We start from the raw sequence: 7975 nt of genomic DNA, 5'->3' as shown, positions 1-7975 counted from the left end.
CCCGAGAGACGACTTCCAGCTGCTTGGCGGATAACGGAGAAGACAATAGGAGAGGCGGCGGCGCCTGAGCGTCCCGGGGTTAAACAAAGGATGCGCGACAAGGCTGGAGACACCGGCTCCGGTCTGCAGGTTCCCCTTTCCCGCTGGGCCGGTGCACTGCCTGCGGGGGAGCTACCCACTGGGGGTACAACCAAGCAGCCCACTCGGGTCCGCGGCCGCCACCGGCCCCCGACCCTGGGGAAGAGGCGGGAGACCTGGCTGCGCATGCGCGGAGGCGAGCGCGGCCGGCGTTGCGCTGCGCGGGGCGCATGCGTCGTCGCGAGGCTGCGAGGCGCCGCTCGGGGATGCTGGCGCCGAACCGGAGGGGATGGCGAGGGTCAGTTCCTTTAAGCGGGCGCGGACTTTCCTCAGTGATGACTTTGGGTTTTATTTCCTCCTGGACCCGCGCACTCGCGCCCTGTGGAGTGATTCACTTCCTCTTCCGTGACCTGCTGTTTGGGCCGCGGCCAGCAGGCTTCCGGGAAGTCGGCAGGTCATCCCTAGGTAAACCCTTAACCTTGCCCAGTGCTGGGCCAGGCCCAGCAAGGCCGAGGTTTGTGAAACAGAAGCAGAAATTCCGTCCCAGGAGCGGTTTCCAAAAGTTTGGTCCCTGGAACTTTGCCCCCAAAGAACCGTGGACTTCACGCTCCCACGTGCCTGGTGAATGCCCGCATCTCGCAGCCAGAGCGTCCGCGGCCCCGCCCCGCCCCGCCCCGCCCACCAGTGAATCACCACGCGTCCGGGGCCATGCTTTAACCACGCCACAGCGCGAATTATTGCGTCCGTTGGAGGAGAACTGATTTCCGAGTACGAGTACATCTTACTGGTTTTCAGCCATGTTGGTGTATTTACAAACAAGTTCCAGACGGTATCGTGGCAGTGGCAAATATGGATGCTGCCATGGGTCAAATTGTTGCACAGCGCCTTCCATTCCATTGAGGTATGTGTGTAGGAGGCGATGCCAAGGCTGCAAAGAAAAGGATCAGAAGTCGCAAGTGTGTCTTCATTTTTGTTAATGCTCCAAGCCGGGGGGAAACGCTGCTTGCTCCGTGAGACATTTGCTCGTTGATAACTGAAATCCAACGTGTATTATAAAATTCAGAGTGCATTTTGCCCCGTTACAAAAATAAAGCCACTTGGAGTTTTTGCTTTGGCAGCCCACATACTAAAATTGAAACAATGTAGAGACGTTAGCAGTTTGAATGCAACAGCACATTAAGAGGATTATACATCCTGACTAAGTGGGATTTATTCCTGGGATGCGGGAATAAATATGAAAAATCAATGTGATATACCACAATAACAGAATGAATGACAAAAAGATGAGCACCTCTAGGAAAAAAACTTTTTAAAAAATCTCTATGAGATAATGGATATTAACTGAACTTCATGTGGGCATCACTTCATAATATACATGTTCATATACAATATACATAGTCAAGTCTAAGTAGGCTGTACGCCAAGCATGTCAAACTCAAAGGCTAACATGGGCCAATAAAATGAGGCATACGGCCCATGGGCTGCACGTTTGACATGCTTGCTATACACTTTAAACTTACACAGTTTTGTATGTCAATTATAGCTGGATAAAACTGGAAAAAATTTAAACCATGAAAATGTAAGTTTTATGGGGCAAGAATTTTTTGGTCTGTTGTAGTCTCTTCTATATGCTCAGTAACCAGAACAGCCTCTGGCATATAATAGGTACTCAGTCATAGTTGATGAATGAATGAATGAGAAAATACAAAGACTAATGTATGGCCATTACTTTTTATCTTTTAAGTGAACTACAACAAGGAGATACGAAGATTAAAGATAGTACTAACGTAGAAGGAAGATTCAGGGACAGAGGTATTTATTTATTTATTTATTTATTTATTTATGAGAGAGAGAAAGAGAAAGGGAGAAACATCAATTTGTTGTTCCACTTACTTATGCATTCATTAGTTGTTTCTTGTATGTGCCCTGACTAGGGATCAAACCCACAACCTTGTCATCCCAGATGATGCTATAACCAACTGAGCTCCACGGCCAGGGCAGAGACAAAGATATTTAGAAAATGTATTTTCAAAGAAGTGGTCAACAAGCATTAGCCATTAGGCAGATGCAAATCAAAATCACAGTGGGGTCATACCCACTGCAATGGCTTATATAAACATACACACACACACACACACACACACACACACCCAATAGCAAGTATTGGCCAGGATGTGAAGAAATTGGAATACTCATACATTGCTGATATGAATGTAAATGATTCAGCCACTTTGGAAGACAGTTTGGCAGTTTTTCAAAAGGATGAACACACAGTTACCATGTGACCCATCACTTCCACTCCTAGAGAAAATAAACCAAGTGAAATGAAAACCTGTGTGCACATAAAACTTTTACAAGACCGTTCATAGCAACATTATTCATAATAATAAAAAAATAGAAATAACCTAAATGTCCATCAGCTGATGAATGGATAAATAAAATGTAATATAGCCGTAAAATGGAATATTTTTTGGCAGTAAAAAGAAATGAGGTACTGATGTAGGCTGCAACATGATTGAACCTTGAAAATATTGTGCTAAGTCAGTGGTTCTCAACCTTCTGGCCCTTTAAATATAGTTCCTCATGTTGTGACCCAACCATAAAATTATTTTCGTTGCTACTTCATAACTGTAATGTTGCTACTCTTATGAATCGTAATGTAAATATCTGATATGCAGGATGGTCTTAGGCGACCCCTTGAAAGGGTCATTTGACCACCAAAGGGGTCGCGACGCACAGGTTGAGAACCGCTGTGCTAAGTGAAAGGAGCCAATCAAAAAGACTAGTTTGTGTGATTCCATTTATATTAAATGTCCAGAATAGGCAAATTCAGAGACAGAAAACAAGATTAGTGGTTGCCTAGAGTTCAGGGTGAGGGTGTATGTGGGTTTTGGGATGGACAATGACTGCGTACAGGTATAGGGTTTCTCTTTGGGGTGATGAAAGTGTTCTAAAATTGATTGTATTGATGGTTGCACAACTGAGAAAATACTAAAAATCATTGAATGGTACACTTAAATGGGTGAATTGTATGGTATGTATGGTTTCTCTAGACATATACAAGCCAGTTGAAATACAAATTTATATTCCTCCTCCAGTACAAAAGATAGCATGCAATCACAGTTTTGTACCTTGCTATTTTTCTTTAAATATATAAATATATATAGAAATTGTGGAGCTTTCCATATGTGCACACAGAAAAATTTTTCTCTTTCCTGCTACATGGTATTCCATAGTATGGTTATCACCATGACTTTTGCCCATAAATTCTGCCCATCGCCGCGGGATTGGTTAATAACGAAGTTAGCTGCTTAATAAATCATGGTATAATTTGGGGAATGCCAGGAGAGAAGCCCAGGGCCAGAGCAGCTTTCCCATGAAGCAGTGGCAGGCTGCCGGCAGAGGCTTGCCTGGAGGGTGAGTGATAGAGCCTGTCAGGTGGGAAAGCTTGGGAGCCGTCCTCCAACACTAGTGAGGACGGTGCCCCTGCTGGAGGGAATGCAGTGCTTCTGGAGGCAGTGGGAACGACACTAAGGCCCGCCACTTGTCCTCACATTCCTCACTCAGCCCCTCCACTTCTCCCTTCCAATATTTCTGCATCAACTCCTGCCTTTTCCTTAAGAACCATTGAATCCCAGAGGTTTCCACTGGCTAACTCCTCCCTTTCTGAGACGTCTTATCCCTGCCTCAGTAACCATAGGGTGATGATTCCCAATGTACATCACTACTCTAGACTTCTCTTTTGAACTTTGGACTCGCACATCTCTCTGCTCTCTCCCATCTCCATTTGGAGGTCTCAAAAGCACTACTAACTCTTCATTTCTAAGAGCTCACTCATATCTTCCCAAAACTGGCCTTCTCCCAGTGTCACTTCTCTCAAGGAATGGCACCTCTGTCCACCTGCACAAGCTAGAAACCTAAGAGTCATCCTCAGCCTCTCCTTTTTCTGCATTTTCCCATACTCAGTCCTCCCAAGTACGCCTTGGATCTGGCCTTTGCATCTCCACTGCTCACTCTATCCAAGTTCCAGTGGCTACCACAATCTCCTAACTGGCCTAACGGCATCTTTTCTGCTCAGTTATCCTCTCAACATGTTGGCTGAAATTTGTCTTTTTTTTTTTTAACATGAAATTTGATTTTGTCACCTGCTTACCCCCTTTAATAATGCGCCATTGCTTTAAAGATTGAACAAATCTCTAGCATAGCCTTCAAGGTCCATGATCTGGCCCTACCTGCTTTCCTCCATTCTCACTTTGTACACATCCTTGGGGCTTTCCTACTGGGAGGTCATGCTTCCTCCTCTTGCCATCGGCTTTTTGCTCACGCCCTTCCCTCTGTCCGTATCAGCTTCTATTCCTTCTTAGAAGCACAACTCAATGGAAGTCTCCTTGTGTCCCTCCACTTGGGACACTTCCTTTTCATCATTGCTATTATCGTCTTCTGTTACTATGCATTCCTTTGAGTGGTTCCAGCATCTGATGAATGTCTGTCTCCTTCACTAGGGCTGGAAACAACCTCAGTCCAGCGGCTGCCTGGTTTTGCTTGTCATTGTCACTCGACAATTTCAAATAAGTGAATGACTGCTGGTTCCATGACAACGGTGAATGGTACCTCTTTACCATCTTTAGCCACAACCATTCCCTTGGACGCACTGTAGACCACAGTCCTATTTCTTACTTCCTGGGGCTGCTGTGGAGGAAGAAGCATCCGCTAGCCAAGAACATGTGCTCTGGAGGCAGGGAGATACGGGCCCATTTCTGTGCTACCGTTTACCAGCTGTGGGCCACTGTCTCTCTGAACCTCCGTTTCCCAGTCTCTAAAAGAGGGTTACCACTTTCCTCATAAGGTTGTGTGTTTTTTAAGTCACACCCAATACATTTAAATTTTTTTTTCTCAAAAATATCTGGCACACTATTCATTTTCAAAGTTTTGAATTGTCCCCACAATGGTTTTTTCCCAGGCTTTTAAAAAAAAATCTAGTTCCAGTCAGAGTTTAACCCATTGCATGTAGATCATATCTCTTTAGTCTTCTTTAATTTAAAGCAGTATGCCTGATTTTAATTTTTTTTTTTTTTTTTGCCTTTCATGATAGTGACAGTTTTGAAGAGTTCAGGCTCATTGTCTGGTAAAATGTCCCAAATTCAGCTCCCTCATGATTAGATTCCAGGTAAACATTTTCAGCAATGATGTCGTGTTCTTCCCCATACCTTCCACCAGGAGGCAGACAAAACCAGTTTATCCCATGATTGGTGATACTAAATTCAGCCACTTGGTTAAGGTGCCCTTAATGTCACAGGGCTATGATGGGGCATTAAATGAAGGAATGTACCCACGGGGTCTGGTCCATAAACCTTACTTCTTGCCTATTTCCCTTCAACCTTCACTTTCGGGCAAATACACAACATTCCTGACTACACTTTCCCACCACAAGTACCTCTTGGTGGGACTGGTGGTTATCACTAACCTGAGACTACTTTAAAAAAAAGTCTTCTAATAAAATTTTCCATAAAAGTAGGGAAATTATTATAATGAATCTCAGTGTATTCATAACTCAGTTCCAAAAACTATCACCATTTTACTAATTTGTTTTCTTCCCCCCACTTTTTATTTTTCTGGTGCATTTTAAAGCAAACCCAAGATAGTATATGAATTCATACATAAATACTTTAATATGGTTCATCATTAACAAATAGGGACTTTTTTCCTTCTTTCTTTCCTTTCCTTCCTTCCTTCTCATCACCATTAACACCTAATCCTTCCTTCTTTCTTTCCTTCTTTCCTTCCTTCCCATCACCATTAACACCTAACGAAATTGAAGATAATGTCTTACTGTTACCTAAAAACCGAATCATAATGCTTTGCCATTGCTTTGGAGTTTTATCTTTTTACGCTTCTTTTCTTTTCCCTAATGCACAGGTCCAGGAAGTCTACAGCTGCCACTTGGGAAAACAGTTCACTTAGGAGTTCTCCTCATTCTGCGGGTCCAGTTTGGCAGGTAAGTGCTAATGGTCGATGCACATTTTTGGAGATAGTAGGCACTGGTTCAGTATGTCCAGAAATTGCTGTAGTTCTTCTCAAACCATACACAGATCACCTGGGGGTCATATGAAATTGTAAATTCTGATTTCACGGCTCTGGAATGGGGTCTGCAGTTCCGCATTCCCCATCAAGCTTCTAGGTAAGGCTGATGCTGCTGGTCGGCAGAAAATGCTTTGAATAGCACAGTGTTCGTGGAAGGGGAAATCTTGATGTTTTGGATGTAGGTGATAAGAAGGAAACAAGTTAAGTAAAGCCTTACATTTTTTGAGTCTTTGATTCTAATCTCTAGCAGTTTCCAAGCCCAGTCATTCCACTCCACATCTGGGAAGGAGAAAAGCAAACTTGAATTAACACGTTGAACGCCCCCCACCCCCCAAAAAATTGCTGTATGTTTGTTCCAATTTCTCCTATATAATCAACAATCCTAGTGTCTTGTTTGATGCATGGAAGCATTCCCCAGACTGTCACACAGACTTTCTTCTTATCCTTTTCGAACTGTTTGTTCTAAAGGCAGGCAGATGTGTAGTTAAAGAGCAGAGACAAACCAGTCTCTGCAGGTGTGGCCTAAGAATTTGTAGTTTTAATAAGCACCCAGGTGATGGAGACTAGGCTAGGTGAGGGAGAGATTATTTGTGCTCATGAGAAATGGGAAGAATGGTTGGAAAGTTTCAAATAATTTACTCGTGGATTTATCATGTTGGTGTGGGATTTGCATCACATACTTATTGAGCATCTTCTATGGCATTCGTGGGCAAACTACGGCCCGTTTGAAATGAATAAAACTAAAAAAAAAAACCGTACCCTTTTATGTAATGATGTTTACTTTGAATTTATATTAGTTCACACAAACACTCCATCCATGCTTTTGTTCCGGCCCTCCGGTCCAGTTTAAGAACCCATTGTGGCCCTCGAGTCAAAAAGTTTGCCCAACCCTGTTCTATGGGGACAAACAAGACAGAAATGTGCTAGCAGTAGGGGAGACAGAAAACAAACATGCACACGAATAACTAAGACAATTTCAGGCCCTGAAAGATGTTACAAAGAATTGTAAAAGGCCAAAACCGGTTTGGCTCAGTGGATAGAGTGTCGGCCTGCGGACTGAAAGGTCCCAGGTTCGATTCCGGTCGGGGGCATGTACCTGGGTTGCGGGCGCATCCCCGGTGGGGGATGTGCAGGAGGCGACTCATTGATGGTTCTCTCTCATCGATGTTTCTGACTCTCTATCTCTCTCCCTTCCTCTCTGTGAAAAATCAATAAAATATATTTAAAAAAAAAGAATTGTAAAAGAATTAAAACAGCCCTAGTTGGTGTTTCTCAGTGGTTAGAGCATCGGCCTGTGCACCAAAAATTTGTGGGTTCAGTCCCTGGCCCTGTTTGGAGCTCTTATGGAAGGCAACTAATCGATATGTCGCTCTCATATCAATGTTTCTTGCTCTCCCTTCCCTCCCTCCCTTCCACACTGTCTCTGAAAAACAATGGGGGGAGGGAGAGGAGGATCCTCTCGTGAGGATTAAAAAAAAAAAAGAAAACAGATCCTAGTTTTCCACGTTGTAATCTTTACCATCTTTCCTTTTTCTCTCTTTTCTTCTTTCCTCTTTCTCCCCTTTCTATTTCTTCCTCCCCTGAACCTAAATTAGCACCCAATGACAACAGGGCTGAGAAAAACCGCTCTCAAAATTAGCATGGAACCAGTGAGTGAACTGAGGTGGAGGCAGTTGGGACCCAACATGCTCAGCTTTCTGTGCCCAGGTAATGCTTGTGCCCTACAGGTGGAAATTGGGTTTTGGAAGGAAGTCCCAATCCAGTCCTCTGCCTGAGAAAGAGCTGGTGTGCTGGCCGTCTGCCTCCCCCGCCTTGC

General features: G+C 44.0%; 1 long non-coding RNA gene across 1 annotated transcript; it reads left to right on the top strand.

Annotated features, from left to right (window-relative positions):
* The first annotated feature begins 313 nt into the window (after nucleotides 1–313).
* Nucleotides 314–7965, top strand: LOC107181839. The gene is made up of 3 exons (XR_001512541.1): nucleotides 314–979; nucleotides 5995–6073; nucleotides 7755–7965. It is a non-coding gene; the product is annotated as an uncharacterized LOC107181839 (long non-coding RNA).
* The last annotated feature ends 10 nt before the right edge of the window (nucleotides 7966–7975 follow it).

Source organism: Myotis davidii, unplaced genomic scaffold (genome assembly GCF_000327345.1).
Source record: "Myotis davidii unplaced genomic scaffold, ASM32734v1 scaffold453, whole genome shotgun sequence".
NCBI lineage: Eukaryota > Metazoa > Chordata > Mammalia > Chiroptera > Vespertilionidae > Myotis > Myotis davidii.
Note: the sequence above shows the minus strand (reverse complement) of the source record. Positions and strands in the feature narration are given on the sequence as shown.